Source organism: Papilio xuthus, unplaced genomic scaffold, assembly GCF_000836235.2.
Source record: "Papilio xuthus unplaced genomic scaffold, Pxut_1.1 DF826949.1, whole genome shotgun sequence".
Classification (NCBI taxonomy): Eukaryota; Metazoa; Arthropoda; class Insecta; order Lepidoptera; family Papilionidae; genus Papilio; species Papilio xuthus.
Genome location: NW_013531700.1, coordinates 564,176 through 587,430, shown reverse-complemented (window position 1 = coordinate 587,430; position 23,255 = coordinate 564,176). Strand labels below are relative to the sequence as shown.

Below are 23,255 nucleotides of genomic sequence, written 5' to 3'. Positions count from 1 at the left end.
CCGTGAGTTGAACGATATATAATAAATATTATACTTTAATATACGTCATATAGTTATCATGATTCTCTTCTTTAATATTAGATATAGAAATAAAAACTTAGTAGCCTATGTTTTCTGCAACTATGCACAATTTCATCGTTCTAACAAACATCCATTCATTCAACCAAACAGCATATATAATGTTAGTAAGAAATGAGTAAGTAAAATAATTTAAATTTACGAGATTCAAAGGCAAAAGATATGAATCAATTACTACCACATTTTACTTTGGCACAATAATGTAGACAGTAAACATTATTGGATTTCAATACCCAACATAGTTCTGTATTAAAACATATTCTTGTCTTCGTCTTTCCAAAGAAAATGAAAGAGATGACAATATTTTATACTGTTTCGACAGTAAATAACCACAAGTCTTCGGTCGGTACTTGATCCAAAAGTTTGTGACACCTGGATGTCTGTCATAAAATCGAGCGTTGTAAGTGATACAGATAAAAAAAACGCGCCAGGTGTGCGCAACATCTGCTGCGCGAGGGTATTGTTGTGTTTACAATGAACTTATAGACATACAAATATATGTCGTTTAGTTTTAAAAGTACGAAAAAGATTATATTATAATATGAATTGCTGAACTTTTTATTAATTTCATTTATTTCACTATAAATTTGAGTCTTGATTGAAAAAGCAACAAAATACATTTTTTTAAATCTTTTTAAACTTAACTTTGTAATATCAAAACCTGTACTTGTGTACAATCACTGAGTATAATTCGTTTCAAACAAAGGGAACTCACCAACGTAATCAATGTGTTATTGCCTCACTTGCGATAGAGAAAATTAATTAGACTGCTATTACCAAGTCACCTTTATATCAATGTACGAAGTTGATTGGAGAGCGGCCATTTTGAAACTTGAGTGAAGGTAATAATTGATCGAGAAAATTAACACGAAGAGTTCTCTGGAAACGTGAGTTGTCACAAATTCAAAACATGTACTATGTTTCATCGCAGAATGGTAGGCTTTACGAAAGATTGCCAGGACGAGACATCGCGACACAGAATATCTTTATTTGAGAGAATAAGAGTTATGATATCATGTTTTTATACGAATGTTTACACAATGCAGATAACCCAGCACGAAAATTTGACAAAAAAAAAATCGTACATAAAAAAAATTCCATTAAATTTGTACAACGGTATAGGCGTAAAACACAGCGACAAATCTCATACAAATGACATAATTTTGTCGACGGTGTTACGAAACGCATATCGCTTTTCGTTATAGACCCACAGATCTACGGTTAGGTTAGTTTTTTTTACAAAATTAAAGATGTGTATTACCTAGTTTAGATATCTGCCAGATAGTATAGGTGGTATTAAAGATTATGCAACACAATGGTTTAAGCGTTTACGCTTGTCATCCTAAGAGTGGATTTCGTTAGCCATGTAACTGCATTAGTAACGGTTGGCTTCACACAGAAAAACCTTAACCAAAAAAATCATGTCATTAGGTCGTTAAAAAGTATTGGCAATTTTCCATTCAACCGTTTTGCATTTACATGTTAAAATACATCCATCCATACATTTAAAATATTCATCATCACAGCTCTCTATACCTCCCCACTGAGGGGCTCGGTGCCTACCCTGAGTCAGAGATGACTAGGTTATAGTTAACCACGCAAACACACACTGAATTTCTTCGCAGATATGTGCAGGTTGCATCACGATATATTCTGTCACCGTAAGAACGTCGAATAAATGTACACACGTAAATAGAAAAAAATAATGGTACACGGCGGGAGTCGAACCCGGGGGCTGCAGATTACAAGTCAAATGCTTAAACCTTGAGCCACTGACGCTCTATTTAAAATACTGGTAAGATTCAAAATACCCGATTCCTTCTATTTAGATAATAATGAGGGAGAAAGACTTATACTTTTTCTGTTGACCGTACCTACAGCATGCCAGCACGTAGATGGCACGGTAACCCGGTCAGTCAAGTACTGCTATTGTTTTGCTTCGCATTCAGCTCTGTTATGAAATATAGTCCCCTTGAGCGTGACACACGTTTGTTAAGGCTTTGTTCATCTCGTATGAATAGCTGACAGTCCGATTTGCGAGACGGACGCTATACGGAACTTCGAATAACAACGAATATTGCTCAGAACTCATTTTACTATTCCTTATTGCTTTGAAAGAATATGTGATCGATTTGAAAAACAAAATGTGTCACTAAGGGTGTCAGTATATACTTAATATGAAGAAATCTAAAATATACGATTGCTTAATTATTTATTTTTTCACGCTGACCCAGTGCAGGTTGTGTTCACACATATCTTTGAATTACTTCGCAGATTTCTGGTAGTGACTTTAATACAAGACGAGAGTGATGAGTGAGACGACAGTAGATACATTGATATGGAGGTCAGAAAACTGGTGCACCAGCGTCAAGGGGACAACGACAGGGAGATTATGATGAGTTGTAGACTTAATTACGTGACGATACGGCTATAGCATTTTTTGAAACTATCTGTCTTTTAAGAAGACATACAACTAACCAAACCAACATGTTACAATATTCAACGAATTCACCAATTTGATACGAACATGCGTTCATTTCCTGCTCCTTCAAGGGTTAAATTTATTGGGCTTCATTAGGCGTTTCTATGTTTTCTTTCTAGTTATTACGAATCATATTTCGTGGTTTCTTCCCCAAATGTTATTGAACATTTTTTTTTATAACTTTATCTTTCCATAGAATTCCTAGCCTTCAGCAAATCTATCTGATTTGAATAATGATGTGGTTTAAAGCATTAACCTATTTACTCTCTCAATTGTGGTTTGGTCATAATTGGACGGAAACACTGACGGCGGCAAATTGGTCCTTTGCAGTACCTACAATGTACGAATATTCAAATATCATCAGTTCACTATACATCCCCCACCGAAGAGGCTCGTAGCCTACCTTGAGTTATGTGTGTCTAGGCCATAGACAACCACACTGGCGCAGCGCTGGTTGGTTGCTGCGTACAAATGCAAAGTATGAATAAAAATAAAAAAGAAAGCATCTTGTTGTTGCATGTCCGTTTGCCATATCATATTCCTCAGTAGTTATGAAACAAGCAAGTGAAATTAAATTGAACAATTGTAGGAGTTATAAAATGTTATGTCCCACGATGCTAATTAAAAACAAAAATTTTAAAAACAAATTAACGTTGTATTGTTGTTGGTACTCTTGAATCGCGTTTTGACTAATGAGCCGAGTCACGCGATTCTAGTGAAGGGCTACTGAATGTAATTAATCATATCGATATTTTTTAATTAAGAATACACATTTGACTGGTTGACTTGACTGTCCGACGATCGATAGTCGATTAGTAGATTTAGGAAATCTGTGTCGATGATTCAAGTTGTTTAACGTTCCCCAACCTCTTTTCGGAACTCCGGCCGGCTTTAAGGCCGGCAACGCATCTGCGGTTCCTCTGGTATTGCTGATGTCCATGGGCGTCGTTGAACACCTCGGTGTTCCCGCTGCTCGTTTGCCCCCTTCTGTTATTAAAAAAAAAAACTCTAATTTCTTATGAACTTTAACAAAGCCGAATTAAAAGTAACTTGTTTTTTACGTATTGGTATTAACAACTTTATTGTTAAAAAAGGAATAAACAAAAGTTTTCCCTTGCGATGTATGTATTCAATTTTTATCGATATGAACACCATCACCAAAACACTCTATTCCCTCGACAATGAAGGCTGACCTTACTATTAATTGACATCTGAATAAAACTTTTTATCAATATCATAGAAAATTGTTTACGATTGTCAGTAAAGCGATTAATTATTATATAAACGTTGAGACCGTGCAATTATATTTATTAGGCACAAATGAAAATAATTTTGTATTCAAAGCTGTGCCTTAAAGTTCTATTCATTAAATACTAATAAAAAGAAAAGAAATTAAATTATATAATCAAAAATATTTTCTTTCTTTTACGATAGCACATCACTAGCTAGGCTACTTGATTAATGGTTTATTTTCTAAACTAAAGATGCCTTAACTATGCGTTTGATAATATTATGAATTTAATCTCTTATAATTCATAAAATATTATTAATGAATAGAATAGTTGTTTGGCATCATTCTTATAATTCTTTTACGCATAACATCGTTGGAACATGAATATTTATTTCATTCTGCGCATATCGAATATCGATATATTCACATCACTAACGCGTGGTGAAAATGTCTTCTCTTGCTATTGATTGTCGCTAAATTGCCATCCGCCATCCGTGATCTTATTACTTTGAGTGCCTCAATCTTTATCCAACTTTATCACGTCACATTGTTAACGTTAATGCTTGAGGAATATTTAAATATAGAGTTTTCGCTTATTCTATATGGAGATAGAAATCGCTTTACAAAAATATGAGCTATTCGTATGCGATTATGATTTTTAATCTGTGTACATTCAAGACAAGTTTATTAAACAAATAGACTTCTTTATTTGACTGTACTTCAAACTGTTGCTACGACGTATTATTTTGTTTTTTAAAACACTTTTTTCTTGAAGTGTACATTTATTTAAACTTACGAACTAAATTACGTAACATTCCTAGACTTATCCAAACAAATAATCAATCAAATATCACTATAAAGTCAACTCTTCGATTTTATGTTACACTAATAATCGCCCGCGATGCCGTTCGCGCCTAATTAAAAAAAAGTTAGTAGTCTGCGTTCTACATCTAAGGCAAATTTCAGCGAGATTCATACAGCCGTTGTGTCCATCCAAACATTCGCATTTATAACATTAGTGACAGTAAAGTAATACATGATATAAGTTAGGTAATACGAGATTCTGGTATCCTATAAGTAAAGTAAAACTTTCAGTGATTCAAAGTTTGTTACCGTTTGTATCATTAAAGTTTTTAACAAGGCAGAATGCGGCTGCTGGGGAACGTTGTCACGACTTTAGCCGTACTTAGGTCACCGACAGAACCTGTTAGTGTACTTAAAACTTTGATACTTTACGTATGTAGGCTTTAAGTTAGCATTTCTCTTTGCCTTTTTTTAATAAAATACGGTCGTTGCGAAGTCCACGTCCACACTGAACGGAATTATGGAATTAAAAATCCTACAACTTCTTAAAAAAAAATTGACCGTTGTTGGAAAGATGTGAAAATTTCAGTAAGAAAAGGATCCTAGGTCGTGTCATAGCGTGGTCTTACGTTGCTTTTATAGTGTGGAACCACAGGGAGTGTTCTGCCTCTTCTGGGAAGTTAAGTGTTGAGGGATCCGATGCGTTCCTAGCAAATCCCGGAACCCTCTTCTATTGCACTTGAGTTTGGCCGAGGGGGTTTTTAGTGGGTTGAATCCCACATAACCCTCTCTTCCTCCCTAAAAGCAAAGGATCATGACAGCGATTAGTTTTTTAAATACAAAAAACAACATTACGAGTAATAAATATTAGCAAAAAACAATAATTAATTTGAAGTTTTATATTCTTATGTTATTTGCTATTTACTTGAACATATAACACTTTAAAAAATTATGTTAGGGAACTGATGAAGCGGTCATACAACCTTCCCCGCTGCAAACGGACCCTTCCTTGTAAGTTAATGGCCGTGTAAGCCTCAGTTCCAACCGGGAAAGGGATCTCCGTCCCTTGACAAAGTGCCTCCTATGTACGTCCCTTGGTGACTGAGTAACAGGGGTTCTACAAAATGGATCTATGCATTATTTATTTCGGATTTTAGCTTGTACATAAAATGCATTCATGTAATATTGAAATATATAACACTTTTTTTTATTATTTATTTGAGATACAAAGTATATCATGTCTTTTTTGTACTCCTGACAAAATTTATCAAGAACTGTCAAAGGATTATTATCTTATATTCTCATTATTAATTAGCATTGTGACACAATGTACACTCGTGTGGATAGTTCAAATTGCATTTACCTTAGAACGTACAATGTTAAAATAATTCTGTATTGTTCGGACGTGCAGGCGACGAACAGACAGACAATGGGGTCCGATAATAGGATAATCACGGCACATGGCCCCGACTTCCAGCAATAAAGGGATTGCCGCCGGTCACTTCACGTTGTATATTATCTACTTGGTAGAAAAATTAAAGCTTTATTTCAAGCTTCTCACTATAGTTCATAATTTTCCTACAGTCATTCAGGATTTATCAAGATTATATCAAACTAGCTGTCGCCCGCTACTCCGTCTGCGCGGGATTAAATATATATAGTAATCGATTCCCAGACCTACTGACTATGCATATCATAAAAATCAATCAAGCCGTTTCAGATGAGTATGGTAACTACCATTAAGATACGAGAATATGTAAGATAAAATATAGTCAGGATATTCGGAAATTTTAATAAATATACCGAGATCCAAAATACGAGTACGAAAGCATCTCACGCTTTCCTATCAAACATTCCTTCCCCCCGACCCAAGTCCCGCATTCATATTACATTATTTTTGTATAAACGCCACGCTCTATTACTTTATAGGGCAAGCCGTCGCCATGGCAACCTAATTCCCCCCTAAACCCCTCTATTTTAGCGCACCATCCCCTCGATCCCTTGAGTTAAAAGAGGCGCCTCTCACACCGTAGCCAAACACGTCTGAGATTTTGTTACGACGCGACGCGATTTCTAATAGTTGGTAAAAGAAATTGGATTCATTTTTTATTTTATTTGTTAAATTCCAGAATTGAAATTGAGCCAGAATTTGATATTCTTTGTCCAATTTAAAAATGTGCTAAATTATATTTTATGTCTTCGTTATATTTACTTGAACGTGGTGTCATTATATTTTTTAATTAAACCGATGAACGCTGTCTGTATTAATATTGATAAAAGTAACTTACGGACGTATTACAATCGTTCACATTTTATTAATATTCTTGCTATTTGAGTAACACTTTCCAGGATAATATTTAAATAAATTGATACGGTGTAACAGGCGGCCATTGGTCCCTGCATGCAGTGAAGAAAGTGTCCATTCATCGTCCGCCCTTGCGTTTCCGAACGCAGCCGGTCCGTTGATTACTTGCTCCAATACCTTTTTTAATTTATTTTTATTTTATAAACCAACGAATCGTGCATCCTGCTTGTTAAGGAGTATGTCTTTTCAAACCAAAATCTATAGTAAATATATTAGTAATTATAATTAAAACATTTATTTTAATTCACGTGATGTTCGGTGTAAGTATCGAATAGTGTCTTGGCCTTCGTGATAAAGATTATATATTTTAGAAACATAAGATCGAAGCTTGGCTTATGTTCATCTGTTAAATACTAGTTAATTTATATAAATTCCTATAAAATTAGTTTTAACCATTCCATTAACCATATTTTAAGTACGTATTACTATAAAATGGAGACAAATTTAATAAAAGTAATTGTAAAATATGTTAAGTAAACAAGTACAAGTTATTTTAAGCAGAATGATCAAATTTCAAGTTTACGTGTAGCCAGGGTGTATTGACCTTCTCGCGTTAGAGTTTAAATCTAAAATTACAAATGTAATAAATGGTTATCAGTAATCGTGTATATTTGAGCGTTGGCTAAACAAATATTGGTCTGCGTTATCGTTGCGATAATGCTGAGCGCAATTAGTGTAGTGCAACCGTGACTAATATAGCCCCAATGGCTCCCAAAGTGTTACGATATCATTTTATTTTTAATATTAGATGGATGGGTGGATAGAGGGTTGTTTGATAGAAGGTATCTCCAGAACGACTGAATGGATCACGATGAAATTTGGCATACATATAGGAGGTAGCCTGGAAGAACACATAGGTTACTAATTAAGTTTTTTTAATTCCGCGTGGTTGGAATCGCGGGCAACAGCTAGTAATTTTATAAGAAGTTACACCTGCCATGTCAGGAAATATTAAGGTACGCGTCTATTTGCCCGCGCCGGACACACGCACGGACGATTTTAGTTTGCTTTGTATGATTTTACATCGCTCTGCGTCCATCATCCGCACCGCCCGCATCTAAAAACAAAGCAAATGCCAATGAACGCGTACCTTTAGACCAATAGTTCATATATCTTCGGCTAATTTATTACCTGAAAACGTGACAACGTAAGAACTTTTTTTATAACAAATCAGTAATTCATATTTCTTAAGATAGAGTTAATAAAACTGTTTTAGTTTAATTTATGTTTTCTTAACAGTTTGGGAAGTAACATCTAACATTAAAGTAACACGTGCAAGTTAAAGCGAAGTCGGTACGTCCAACACAGCTTGAGCAACACGTGGCCGCTTCGATTAACTCTGATTAATATTCCTGTCCAGAATTGATATATTCATTGCTCGAATGTGATTGTTACATTTATAATTCTGAATTTAAATATAGAAGTTTTTATCTGATTATTTTTGTTCCTTCACGATAAATGGCGCTGTATTTTTGTAACGATTTTTGTGGAGTGGTTTTGTGGCTACATTTATCTACTATTTAAATATGCGAAAGAAATGTTCTAGAATTTTAGATAGAATCTCCCCTAGCATGAAAAATAATTGAATACATGGCTTGCTCACGATAAGTTACATAAAAATAACATCTAAAATTTATACGACATGTGATTTACATATACATATGTACCAAAGTCTAAGAGTAAATCAAACTAAATATCTAATATCTGATTACCCGCCTACAAACGGGTACCCGCATGCTGTTAAACTAACAAGAGCTAACTTATTTGCATTAGGACCCAACCGACTCCCAATGTGTTACACGAAGACAGAACAGTCAGGCAGAGTAGTAGACATTGCAGTACTGCTGTTTAAAGGAACCGAAACAGATCAGAACCAGTGTTACATAGTAAAAGTGCTCTATACTACTTAGCAGTATTCCGATATATGGCATTAACTGTCACACGGGAAATACAAATTGAGTACTGCAAAGTTTCGACATTTTCGTTTACTGTCTGCGAAATCGCACCTTAAGTGTTTGTTCAACAACTAGGAGTACTGCACTGTGTACTCTGCCTTACTGTTTTGCCCCTCGTGTGAAACGGGCATAAGTTAAGTCTCGCCAAATTGGAGCGTATCAAATGTGAATTAATTAATGTTATCCAAAAGCTAGACGTTTCAAATACATTTCGAATTAATAATAAATTATCCTATATCTTAATTGTTATTAAAATGTAGCTAGTTCTCAATACGTCGTTAAATTGTATAAAAGACGCTCGGTTTGTTATTTGATGACAATTTCATTTGTATTAACTAGTTGTCGTCCGCAACTCCGTCCGTATAGAAAAAACAAGTACTCTATGTGTTCTACATCATTGCTAAATTCCTTTTACACCGACGTTCGTTGATCTTGCACTTATAATATTAGTAAGATTAATAAATTATATCTACAATCAGTAAGAGAGGCCGAACGGTGTATTTTGATAGGTTATATATAGTAAGGTGTTTTGAACATAGAAAAAGAAATTAAATAAGGTCGATATGCCTGGATTATGCAAGATCGATAATGCCCCAGTTTTTCTGTATTCAATTAAGATTCCTGACGATAATTTTTCACCTTGATAAGATACCTATCTAAGAAAGTGTGGAATTATTCCAAAACGAATAACGTTAGCCCCCGGTGGATAAACGATTTGGGGGACTCACGCAGCAATAAACTAGATAAGTTAAATAGGGGACACATCGCTTGGATAGGGGAGAAAAACAAGGGAAGAATTTACTATGACGTCGGTAACGAATATCGTCCTTGAATGAAACTGAAAGGTGAAGATGATGAGATGGATTTAAACATTATATGCATTAAAATAGATTACTAGCTATCGCCCGCGTCTTTATCCACGCGGGATTAAAAAAATAGATAATAGGTGATTGTCAGACTTACTGAATATGTATATAAAATTTTATAAAAATCAGTCAAGCCGTTTCGGATTAGTATGTTAACTAATATTGTGACACGAGAATTTTATATATATAATAAGAATATTATTACAGTGTTTTTTTATATCATAAGGTGGCAAACGAGCAAGCGGCCACCTGAAATCGCTGATATAGCGAAGTGACCGTTGCCCATAGACATACGCAATTGTATACACGTTGCCTCCTTTTAATCGGCGAAGGAAAGGATGCACAGAAAGAAAATATTTTCCCTTTCCATGCATCCTCTCATTCGGAAATTCCACTTCCACTTCCCATTCTTTCATATAAGAACTCTCATCACCCTTTAGGTGGGAAGCTAAAGATGACTAAATTAAGCTTCCGGTACGCCTAATTCTACTTATATACCTAAAAAATAAAGTTACATGTGTGTCAGGGGTATCATGAGTAGGTTTGAGAAAATAATTATACCATGCTCATTCGGCGGGGGCACGACCACGTCCTCGGTTATTAATTGCAGATTTCCAATTAAGAATCGAATGTGGTGGTACCGTTTTTTTTGATTGAAATGTAAGAATTCTTGTAAAAGTCGTAGAAAAAAACATTGTAAAAGGAAGCAATTGACCTTATTTAGCAAAACAAAGCATTTTAGCTTCACACTTTGTACTTTGTTTTGTTAGACACACGCTTTCTGCTTTGTGCCTGTGTAAGTTGTTTTGGAAGCCTAAGAGAATAATAAATGAAGTAATGATTGCGCACTTACTGTGTAAACCTTGCTTCTAAATTATTTAATAACTTATAATCAAATATTAGTAATAATCGTCAAAGCGTCAATAGCCTAATGGTTATGGGTACGGATTTCCGATCACGAGGTCGGGGGTTCGAATCCCGCCTTCGACTATTGTCGTAAACCATATCCTAGTCACAAGCCTAGTTGGAGAGGTAAAAGAAATATTAGTCAATTTACAAAAAATCTGCTAATATTTATTTAAAAAAAAATCGGCGTCAAATGTCTAGAATAATACAAAATTGAACTAATATTATCATTAAATATATTCTATAGGCGATATAAATTAAGCCTTAAATTATTGAAATATCTTCAAGACATTTCGTGTTGTTTCATATTAAACGTCAAATCCAATAATCGAGGTTCCCAAGGACAAGGAATTTAGGTCCAATTAATGCTAATTAATCCTCACCAAATTTCTGACAGAAGTCGGACCGGACCAGCTTTAGGAATAAATCTCGGAATCCGTATCCAGTTTATTATCCTATAAAGCGCAGCATCTTCAATTTATCCCGCTGACAGAGTAATCTCCGTTGATACATAAGTACGGTCGGCATAAACATTACACAAACTGAAACTTTGATCCTTGTTGTGGTATTTGGTACAGACAGCACGTGCGGCCACCTCACGTTTCTGGTATAAACTATGTATCAACATTCATAACTCGCACAGAGTAGAGCAAAATAGAGATTATGGATTGTATGCTTTTAAAAGTACTGTTGTTTGATATTGCAGTTGTTAAAAGCTTTATAGCTAACCTGTGCAAATGCTTTTTTAATAGCTTTTATGAAATACGCAATAAATCTTAGCAGGAACAACTTATTGAATGAAGAGCACAGAGTATTTAATAACAGAGGTTTTTAAATATTTTATCGAAAACAAAATGACCTCTAACAAGAGCGATTCAGAGCACAGTGTTTTGTTCTTTATAGAAACAAGGCTATACGTTCAAAGTATTTAAGTGCAAAAAATATTGAGAACGGTCAACATAAATCGATTATGAAGAATTCATTTCGCTTGACCGACTTTAATAACGAAGTCGCTTCGGTTGTTAAAAATATAACTCGTTCAATGTATAATATTTATTGTGTTCAGACTACAATTTCACGTTCGTCTTAACTAGGTCTTCTATCAATTAATGTCAAGAAAAATAATTGTCAATCAATATTCAGCTGTTTTAAATAGCCCACTTTTTTAATATTTTAATTCTACGTCTCACTCATTATATAAATGCGAGTGTTCAAATATATATGTATACATATATGAATAGACCCTCCAAAACGACATAAGGTATCTTGATGAAATTTTACAAGTTACTTGATCGATTTTTTTTCATTCTGCATATACGAAGTCGCGTGCAAAAGCTAGTTAAATATAAGGCTTTAAGGTTTTTTTAATTACCGAAAATTTCAGTTAAGATTATATACTCCGTAAATAACAGTAGTAACAACATTCTATTGATTAAGGAACGCTAAAATCTTCTTGTTCGAAACTGATAACATTGATTACTTAAGTCATGAGTCCGATATTTCGATATATCGTTGAGTTATTCATATTGTGATCTTTCAATAATAGGGTCTGTAACAGTCCAATTATTGTTTCTATACCAATATACTTCAACTTTCATTTGTGTCCCAAATTCTAATTTGTTACGTCATGTTTAGTTTGTTAATAGCCATATTTCGTTACAACATTTATCGTAACAATTAAAGGGCTCTTATTTAACACTAGCTGTTGCCCGCAACTCCGTCTGTGGAATTAAAAAATATTTAATAAGTAGCCTATGTGTACTTTCAGACTAGGTTCTACATCTACAAACAGCGATATCCGTTCTGGAGATACCTTATGTTAGTAATATAACTTGGTTATTAAGAAAAGATTGTTGACTTAGTAATTTCTAAAATTGAGTAATTTCTAAATATTGTTAAATCTTTATAAAACTTAAACAATGTTCATACTTTTGTTTTCATTTTCAGATGATACCACAACACATAAGGAAAAGTCCAGTTTATTTTTGAGGTAATTTCAATAACAATTTAGAACAATATCTTATATTAAATATAATATGTTATTTTCATATTTTTTTTAATTTAAAAATATTAGCAGATTTTTTTGTAAATTTACTAATATTTCTTTTACCATTCCAACTAAGCTCTAGGCTTGTACTAGGATATGGTTTACGACAATAGTCAAATGGCGGGATTCGAACCCCCGACCTCGTGGTCGGAAATTCGTACCCTTAACCATTGGGGTATTGACGCTAAGACATTAACATTAAATCGACCTTTGAATTTAATCTGTCTTTATCTAACACTTTCAATGCCACTACAATTTATTTGCATGTAATTAAACTCGTCAGTCGACATCAAACGTGTTAAATACTGTTTGTAAAGTCATAGTTATTACAAACAAACAAATAATTTTGAAGCGCCAATAGCCTAATGGTTAGGGGTACGGATTTCCGATCACGAGGTCGGGGGTTCGATTCCCGCCATTCGAATGTCGTAAACCATATCCTAGCACAAACCTAGAGCTTAGTTGGAATGGTAAAAGAAATATTAGTAAATTTACCAAAAAATCTGATATTTAAAAAAAAAAAAATATTTTCCTACTTTAGATTAATAGATAATAAACGAATACGATCGTATACACTGTACAAGATAAAACTCTTCAACATTTCATGTTCCTCGTATACTTTTACATATTTATTGGCGTATTTTTTGTTGTATATTCATAGTTATTGTTCGGTCGTGGCTTTCCCAAATCTTTGTACTACCCAATGATATATAGAGCAATAATCGTGCTTGGACTGAACGAATCTAACCATTGACCTTATAAAACTTATGGCGAAATAGATGTTAATGTTAAGTTTTACTCCTATATGTTTCCAGTAAAAGATGCAAGATAATTTTTAGATAGTGTTTACTAACCATAATTAGCATTGAATGTTTTTCTTAGGCGTATAACGAATCTAATTTTGGATCAACCATCAACCTATGTTTTTAATATTAAAGGGTGGCGAACAAGCAAACAACCACCTGAATTCTAGGGCTCAGCGACCACTATACATATCCAACGCGGAATGACTTCTACTTAACGGCTGTCTTCTGTATAGTCTTGAGGTTATTCCACTGCAGGACAGAGGCCTTCCTCAATATTTCCACAGTATTGAGTAATTTGGAATGTTTAGTAAAAACTTTATGTCCTCTACTTTAATCGGAATGAATCTTGGAATCTTGATCTGATCAGATATTAAAGTGTTAAATTTGAATTGAGTAACCTTTTTAAAGCAATTAAACATTGGAATAAACTTTAAGGCGTTCTCGATCTTCGTCAAAAGTTTCTTCCTACTCTAAAAGTATAATAGAAAGTAATAAACCGTCTCGAACAATTAAATTTCAACTCCCACAAGAGCCCTTTGATACAAGTCTTAGTGCGATTGTATAAAGCGGCAATAAAATTAATGCGGTTAATGGATGGAAGGAAAGAGTTCAATTCCAGAGGCTATTTTTGCGAAGAGAGAGAGCGCCTATAAAAACTTTTTCACGCTTCAAAGGTAATTTGCAGAGAGAATTTTTTTTAAACTCAACGTGGAGTGCCGCAAGGCATGAAACTTGGACAAGGTAACAAAGGGAGGATTTTTTTTAAACTTATGCTTAATCTTTACATCTTTATTTGTGTAGTTAATAATTGTATTGATAGACGATTGTTATATTTAATTTAATCTGCTTCAAAGTAACAAAAATTATGTTTACTACAACTTAATAGTACAAAAATAAAATAAACAACAAATAAATCCAGTGAAACATGTACAGAATTACTTCTAAAATTGATTTCGTAAAGAACCCTTACCTATTGATACTGTTCAAAATTGCCCAAAGGGTTCCAACTGACAAAGCAATGCCCAAACTAAATTTGTCCTAACCCAATTATAACGGTAAATCCAATTTTTCTTCACAAGCTTTCGAGGTCTTTTGTTGAATGTAACATGTCTCCGTGACACAACTCACTAAGTTATTGCGGACGTTTTTTATCTGGGTGCTTTTGTTAAATATTCTGTGGGCGTGGAGAACATATAAAATTTATCTTTACCCAACATTCTTGATACTTGCTATAAAAATCATGTGTCAACATGGCAAAGGCATCTTTTAAACACCAAATTATTTTGATCTTTCGCTAATAATGGCTTTTGTTAGTTAATTAACTTCAGTCGAGACTCCAGTCTCGTGTCTATAATATTTGTTGTTGACATACTATTTCTAGTAATATGACTAATATAAATGCAAAAGTTTAGATGAATGGATGTTTGTTTCAAGGTTCTGCAGTTTGTCTGATCTTGCAGATGTCCTTGGGCGTCGATTACCACCTCGGTGTTCCCGCTGCTCGTTTTCCCCCTACTTTTATTAAAAAATCTGCGGAACGGCAAATGTAGAACATAGTCTCGAAGAACACATAGGTTACTTATTAAGTTTTTAGTTCCGCACGTACAGAGTCGCGGTCGACAGTTAGTATTACCATATATGTATTGTTTTATGGTCAACAAAGTATTCGTAAAGTAAAACTTAATACGAGAATAATTTCCGAACGAGTGCTTGTGCAATCAGTCAAGCGAATCCAAAGCAAACTGACCCTCCCTTACGAAAATAGACCGACCATTCAAGCTTCAAGAGGTGGTTAAGAATAGAATACACATGCTTTGACTTGTTATTTAAGATTAACATTAAATATAATGTTAAAATGTATTTGTCTGTATGTCGTGCTGACATTCAACTTAGTATTTCGGTCCTGGTATAATTACTTTACTAAGAAAAGTATCAAATAATCCTACTTCTTACTAATATTATAAATGTTTAGATGGATGGATGGATGTTTGTTTGAAGGTATCTCCAGAACTACTAAACCGAGCCTGGATAAATTTGGCACACATATAGAACATAGTCTGGAAGAACACATAGGCTAATTATGTCTTTTTTTAAATGCGCGCGGACGAAGACGCTGGGGACAACTAGTTTGTTGTAAATTCATAAACGGAATTCAAATGAGATAATTCCATAAAACTCCGTTAGAGTAAAAGAGAAAGACAGAATGAGAGCTGTAAAATTGTAAGTAGACATTAGGATTTTACGCCGTTCAATCTCTGTTATCAATAAACGTGAATGTTTAGGGTAACGACAGACCCGGGCTATACGGGTATGTAGATTACGCCATTTCATCTGATATCGAGAAGAACGTGCCAGTGAGGTACAACCTTTAGCTTTATTACCTCCACGTGTGTAAGCTTTAAAAGGATGTTTTTATAACATTGTCTTGAATAAAAATATTTGTGAATCGTGTGAATGAAATACAGTCGAATTTGAATAAGCGAGAAACAGAGAGAATTAGAGTCCGGTCTCTACAGACGACATACATAAGAGAGAAACTCGGGTTAGAGAGAAACCTTTGTAAGCGAGAGTTTCTTATCCAGATTTGATTTGGTACACTTAAACAAAACAATATCGTTTTTAATTTTTCTTCTACAGTAAAGTTTTTTCCAACATAAGTATTTTATGTTAAACATCGTAACATCCAATACAGCAGTGTTCGTTGTATCTAATAGTATTAAACTCTATCTACCCTTCTTTAGAATAGTCGTGTTCTAATACACTTGTCAAAGACAACCATTGACAAATGACAGTTTATAAAGACTATACAATCTACAGACTAATAAATTATAGACGCAAACAATCTATAGCAATAAATTATTCATCGCTTGGAAACAGCCAGAGCTAGAACGGTAACTAATTGGTACACGGTCGGTATTTACTCTCACGACAATATAACAGACGCCCATCTAGACAATACGCTATAGTTACGTTCTCCAATGTGGCTTTCAAATAAATATTAATACGATAAGTTAGTAAAGTAATAGATTTTGTCTTTATGAACAATTTGCGCGGATTCATGCATTTTCTTTTTAACGTGCTGTTAAAACTAGCTGTCGCCCGCGACTCCGTCCACACAAAATTAAAAACCTAATTAATAGCCAATGTGTTCTCCCATTTCCATATCTATGATTTTAACGAGATTCATGCAGCCGTTCAGGAGATACTTTCAAACAAACGTCCATCCATCCATCCATCTATCTGATCGATGCGGCATGGTTCCCTTAAGGAATCTCCCGACTTTTCTGACAAAAAGTGAGAATTTTAATTAGAAATAAGAAACGTTGTATATAACGGGAATATAGACTTGCCCAGTCAATATAACATTGGAAATTGCTTCACCGTCGGTGACGTAATCCTTAAGCTGTGATGATGTTAATCACTATCATTTTCCCGGTAATGTTACAATTATTTCTTAATAAAATTATCTTGTACACAACATTCCTATCTCCAGCAAAGTAGAGTAGTGTTCTGTTGCGGGGTCGCGGATGGGTCAGATGTCAGATAATGCCCGCTTTGTGGCCCGCTATCGCCGCTCTCCACGCAACGCAAACACCGACCTACTCACAAAGGATACTTATACCACCTTTAGTAAACTGTTGCTCATAACGTCCAAAAGCGTGGTAATCGAATTTTACATAAAATACAAGGACATCGAAAGTTTTCAAATACATTCATTAGCAAAACCAACTATCTATGAAAATAACTTTTATCTATCAAATTGATAATGGCAATTTATGACGTAATTCATTCATTCGAATGGCAACATCGCTTGTAGGGTGTGTGATTGACATCTGTCAGTGACACTGTATCTGTCAGTAGTGCGCGTGGTCGTTTGTCAAGTGATAGGCTTGGTCTAGAGACAGCGCCCGCGCCGGTGTGCGCACTCACTGAATAAAGCAGTATCGGATAATGATATCGACCATTTCAATAATAAACCGCTCAGAAATCTTCCGACATATACATTACTCCAGTCATTTATAATATTAGTAAGAAGTCCAACAAGGACCATCCAAAATTCGTTTCTCGTGACTATATCGTTTTATTGTTAGAACTTATCAACGTCCTAGTAATTTAAATTCTGTACGCGTTGACTTCACTGTGGTTGGCAAACATGTTTATTACCGCCTATAGCTATACCTAAATTATTTTTTAATAATATTACCATGTATATCAAATTTTTCATTTATATAAAACACTGGTCAGCCGCGACTACGTCCAAGCGTAATTAAAAAAAAAACTTAATGAGTAGAGTCTATGTGTTCTTCAAGACTATGTCAAATTTCATGAAGATCCCTTACGCCGTTACGGAGATACCTTCAAGCAAACATCCATCCATCTAAATATTCGCATTTATAATATTAGTATGAAGTATAATAGCAAGAGTGTTAATATAACAATAAGTAGAGTCGTTCTTAGCCTTCAGATCGAGAAGTACCTTTATATTCTGTTTTTTCTTTTTAATTTCCCTATAAACATTTAAAAAATAACACGAACATTACTTGAACAGAATGAATACGAAGAAATGACTGTATAAAGTAAAAAGGAAAACTTATAATATACAAACGTCACTGAAAGCTAACATCCCACGCGTTTGTTTCCAACAATACGTACGTCCCACGTTAATCAGAGTGTGTTTCCACTGTACATCTTGTTTAAAATTATATTGCCCTCTCTCTCATTATCTATGAAAACAACAGAGACAATATGTACACACCAGTGGAATTTGATTTTAAACAAAACTAAGTAATTACCTATTGTGGTCGATATGTTTAAGGAATACTAGGAAATTATACTTATCAATGTAATCAAAACGCGAAATACCACAGTTTTTGTCTCGTTTTAATACCGTTGTGGATTTTTCAATTAATTACAAGTTCATAGAAAATTATCATACGATGAAATATTTTTTTTCATGACATACAATATATTTGCCTTTATTCGAAAATAGTTTAACAGAAAAAAAATTAGAATACGTAAGTAGATTCCTTATAGGTACTAAATCTACACTTAGGGATGCTTTCCTTGATCATTTGGAATCTCTGAGTGTGACAGTAATTCCGGTTTAATCTAGTTACATCAGATCTTGTACAACGCTAATTCCGCTAAGTGCACGCTGCCGACTCATTTGTTTGTTTATTTTTCATGTTAATATAAATTCTATTACTGGAAGTGTCTGTAGATACATTGCGAGACATCAAGTCGCCCCATTACGATATCGCTTTGTACTTTTATTTATCGTTTGATGTAATGTGTAGCCGTTGGTATACATTGCCAGTGTCGTCATACAAAAATAAATTCTCTGCGAAAAAACTAAGATGAAAATGCGGTTTAAACATAATGGGTAGAAGAAACCGACTATTAAATAGTTAAATAATTCGACGACTTACCACTTAAAGGAGGTGACAAATTCCTAGCCGAAATAATAACGTTCCAGATTCTAAAATGCCAGAGGCGTACATGACCTTTTGTAAAGATCGATAGATTCATAGTTAGAATGGTCGTAGATGGGATTCAATTGGATAATTGACAAGAAATCGAGAGGAATAGATGCATTGTATAAAACGTAGACATAGAATATATATTACGGATTACATTACTAAAATAAGATTTACGATGGAACCATATCGGTAAAAGTTCTATCTCCTACATTCGTAATTTATTCGTCGATTACAGGCAGGTGCTGGCTTTAGGGTTGGCGCTTTTAGGCGACCGCCCAAGGCCTGGACAGATAGGGGTGCCAGAGGTCTACGAATAACACGGCTCACATAACCGTATTGCACCTCTTACAGGCATGGTTAAAAAGGTTGTAGAAATCTCGCCCAGGGCGCTAGTCGTGTTAAAACGGGCAATGGATTACCTTGTTCTTTATAGCCTTAAAATTTAAATCAAATGGAAAATTCCCAGTGGAAAGTGTAAGTCAAGAATTATATCCATATTTGTTAAGCATAATCTGTAAGTACACGGGTCAGTAAGTGCGGGGTTAATTAAAAAGTAAATATGTTTTAATTAAATATCACAAACACGTACAGTCGTCTACATTAAAACTTGACACTCAGGCGTGTAAAATTTTCGTTATAATCTCTGATTGTACTAATTACGTACGTCCAGATTTATATATTTACTTAAAAAGAGCATGTCTCAAATCACCAGTACGTTTTTAAGTACATATGATATCTCAGGATATCGCTCCTGTTAAATCATTTTTATTTCAAGTTCGTTGGTTTTCGATAGTTGTAATTTGAACATGAATTTTAACTTTTGTTATTCTTATTGTTAAAGGTATATTAAAACAAAAACACAAAGGAATTGAGTCCGTAACAAACTTCATATAACCATTTAGTATTGAATTATAAAATTAATTTGATTAGTGTTTGCGACTGTACTTTGTATAAGATTACTTTGTCAATATACCTACATTTTAGTAGAACTGAACTGATTGAATTAACGTCGTAAAATATACGTTGTTTTTATAGTCACTTGCATCAGTGGAATTATTTTATTAAACTATGAGTCAGCTGTATATCTTCCGCAACTTCAGTGATGTCCTAGTTTCACTTTATTAATTCTTACGCTGTGTTTCCACTGCAGAAACATGTATATAAAACATATTGTTATTCCTTTTATTCATCATCAACGTACATTTTTCTCTAATGAGGGTCAAGGTAATTGAACCGATGACTTAGTGCTTACGGCGTAGGACCGAATTAAGTAGGCATTGGGAAAGTCAGTCCAATAGTGGGCAGGCACAAGTTATACATGTACAGCCGATTATTCTTTATTTGATACAATTGGAGCGTCGGTGGCTCAGTGGTCTAACGCTTGACTTGCAATCTGCAGGTCCTGGGTTCGAATCCCGCCATGTACCAATGTGTATTTCGATTTCCGATTTACATATGTACATTTATCATACGTTTTCACGGTGAAGGAAAACATCGTGATGCAACCTGCACATATCTGAGTAGAAATTCAAAGATATGTGTGAAGTCAATCAACCCACTCTTGGCCAGCGTGGTTAACTATAGCCTAATCACCCTTAACTTAGGGTAGGCTCCGAGCCGATGATGATGATGATACAATTGTGTCAAATTATTCATTAGTCAAACAAAAAGCGATTGAAATCTGAGACAATGTTTGCCGAATCAACTCCGTAGGTGTTTGTATTACTTATAAATTGTAATCCGATATACGAGATACAAATCAAATCGACTAAACGAAACTCAATATTTGCTCCAAATAAATACAAATTTGTTTTATTGTTACGCAAACTGACTTTTTTATGTTGATTGAATTGTCAAGTTTTTTTTTCATCTTTTTTTTAAGCCTGTGTACAGCTTTTCAAATATCCTAGCGTTCAAATATCATAGGCGTGCTGCGCAGTGCCCTCCCCCCGCATCTCGCTACGCCCTCTACACTTAAAATTGTGTTATGCGCAGTGACTCGCAAAAGTTTAGAGCCGCCAAGATATTTGAAAACTATGATACATACGTTCAGTTTTCCATAACCATAATTTGGTTAATGCATATTAGGTACTTAAGCTAGTGTTTCTCATTTCTAATTTGTTCCAGACGAACCTGGTGAAAGTTATTTTATTATAATTCATGAATAGATATAGAAAGCGAATTGTAAAGTGTAGATAATTGAACATGCTAGCTCTCGGTGCTTCACGCCTCGCAAAGCGGGTAATGAACGCATAACGTCAGACTGGACTTTAGAAAGCTGTTTCCTACTTATGTAATAATCTAGGCTCATTTGCCTAGATCATAAGTTTTGAATGTTATACAATAATCCAAATTGTTTATGGTACAAAAACTGGTACATGACGGGGATTAAACCCAGGACATGACGATTACAAATTTAATTCTTAACTCCTTTACCAGCAACTCTTTGCGTAGCAACCATGATCAATAAAGGAATTAAATACGCCACTAGGGATATACACAACATAGCATACTGCCGTTTTCATAACCACATTATAAATGTTATATCAACGCTCATAAATATTTACGACTCATGTCCCGTATGCCCGGTACTCTATTAAACTAATGCGTTATATTTATTGCCATCTAATATTATTACAAAGATGCTGTAAGTTACCTGAAAAAGTAAGCGTCCCGGAGGCCTAATTTAATTCTATTTTCCTTCCCACACATTTTCTTATAAGGAAAGGATGGGAAGTGGAAGTGGAAGTGGACATCCCAAGTGAGAGGAAGCATGGAAAGGGAAAAAAAAATCTTTCTGTGCAATTCTTCTGTCTATTAAAGGTAGGCAACGCATATGCAATTGCGTATATCTATGGGCAACAGTCACTTCGCTATTTCAGCGATTTCAGGTGGCCGTCCGCTCGTTTGACCTTATGATATAAAAAAAAAAAAGTTTTGGTATATCTTTATATTATTTTCCAAAATATTTTGTTAAGTAAAGACGCCTCTGAGAGGTACAGAATTGTGAATACTATACTGAAATGCATAATCTATGTCTGTAGTTGCGTATAATTTGACCTTATTGCAATAACCCATCCAATTAATAAACCGTTTAACATACTCCAGTTTCTGCATTAAGCAATCTGAATGTGTTACAAATTGTGAATCATAAAACTATCAGCCTATTGTATTATTGTTTGTTTAAAACCGCAATTCCATTCATCAAACACATACATATTTAGAACATACCTAATGACATGTTATAATTTCAAGGCCGTTTAAACAATAAAATCACTCAGAGTTATGTGGTTAGGGAACCAACCCATACTACGTGACCCGTTTAGGGGGGGGGGGGGTTAGCGGAGTGTCAGTCACAGGAGCGAGCGGAGAGAGGAGGGGGGGGTGGCTCAGGTTTTTGTGACGTAGTCGTTAGTTGTTCTTTTTCATAATACATTATTCACTAGTAATTTAAGTATGCCTAGTAAGTCTTAAAAAAACTTAGAAAAAACAAAAAAATATGTCACGTAGTATGGGTATGTTCCCTTACTGTTACGTTAAATAATGTGAAACAACGATATCCTGAAGTGTTTTCAATTAAACAAAAACATTTGTTATCTCTGTCTTTTTTAAAGAAAATAATAACAACGGCAATATGTTCTCTTACACGTGTTTCAGCACTGGAAACTAACCATAAAAAATATTCACAAGACATACAAGTTGCTTAACAATGGTCAAACAAAACTATTAAAGACAACCGAGCAAATGTTCCCGGAAAGTCCCGGCCATCCCCCCACCACAGCTGATTGATGTGGCCACGTAATTAAGGCCTTTGGTCGGACGTTTAATTGACATTTCCGAGATTCCCATGACCAGGGTCGTATACAAAATGTATTAACATCGCTTTCAAGCCTTTTTTAAATGAATTTTTTTCATATTTTCATTTATACAGGGACGCGCTGTTTTTAATAATTATTTTAAAAACGTTCATACATTGAAGATATTGCCTATACTTCATGAAGTTTACCATCGGACATTAAATCTATAGAAACAAACACAAAGATATTTACTAGAATTGTACTCATCGATACAGAGTAACGAACTAACAGAGGCGTTGAACCGAGCTATAAAAATAAATTGAACAAATCACAGAGCAGATGAGGCAATGGTTTGACGGATGATTGATACAATACACGAACACTATTGAAATATAGACAACGAACGTGCGGAGCCAAAGCAGATGGTTTTGTTAAAGT

At 34.6% G+C, this 23,255-nt stretch overlaps 1 protein-coding gene across 2 annotated transcripts in view; it reads left to right on the top strand.

The window, feature by feature from the left end:
* Positions 1-23,255, top strand: part of kek5 (leucine-rich repeat, immunoglobulin-like domain-containing kekkon 5 protein) — a 60,216-nt gene that overhangs the window by 25,676 nt on the left and 11,285 nt on the right. The window contains exon 2 of one of the 2 annotated variants that reach the window (XM_013316206.1): positions 12,635-12,677. The exons of the other annotated variant lie outside the window; for it this stretch is intronic. The gene's annotated coding sequence lies outside the window, so the exon portion shown is untranslated. The remainder of the gene's footprint in view (positions 1-12,634; positions 12,678-23,255) is intronic. 2 annotated transcript variants of the gene reach the window in all.